We start from the raw sequence: 546 nt of genomic DNA, 5'->3' as shown, positions 1-546 counted from the left end.
TCACTGTCCTGTAACTCGGCACCTGAGAGGTGTAGACCGTGTTTGAAAAAGCATTACGCTTGCGCTCCCAGCCTAGAGCATGAATCAGAGCACGATTCGCGTCTAACACAAACTCACTGTTTTCACCGTCCTGTAACTCGGCACCTGAGAGGTGTAGACCGTGTTTGAAAAAGCAATAAGCTTGAGCTCCCAGCCTAGAGCGTGAATCAGAGCACCTGAGAGGTGTAGACCGTGTTTGAAAAAGCAATAAGCTTAAGCTCCCAGCCTAGAGCATGAATCAGAGCACGATTCGCGTCTAACACAAACTCACTGTTTTCACCGTCCTGTAACTCGGCACCTGAGAGGTGTAGACCGTGTTTGAAAAAGCAATAAGCTTGAGCTCCCCGCCTAGAGCATGAATCAGAGCACGATTCGCGTCTAACACAAACTCACTGTTTTCACCGTCCTGTACCTCGGCACCTGAGAGGTGTAGACCGTGTTTGAAAAAGCAATAAGCTTGCGCTCCCAGCCTAAAGCATGAATCAGAGCACGATTCGCGTCTAACAC

The sequence above is a fragment of the Eleutherodactylus coqui genome, unplaced genomic scaffold (genome assembly GCF_035609145.1).
Source record: "Eleutherodactylus coqui strain aEleCoq1 unplaced genomic scaffold, aEleCoq1.hap1 HAP1_SCAFFOLD_42, whole genome shotgun sequence".
NCBI classification, from domain to species: domain Eukaryota; kingdom Metazoa; phylum Chordata; class Amphibia; order Anura; family Eleutherodactylidae; genus Eleutherodactylus; species Eleutherodactylus coqui.
The sequence above is the reverse complement of the archived record's forward strand: the minus strand, read 5'-3'. Positions refer to the sequence as shown.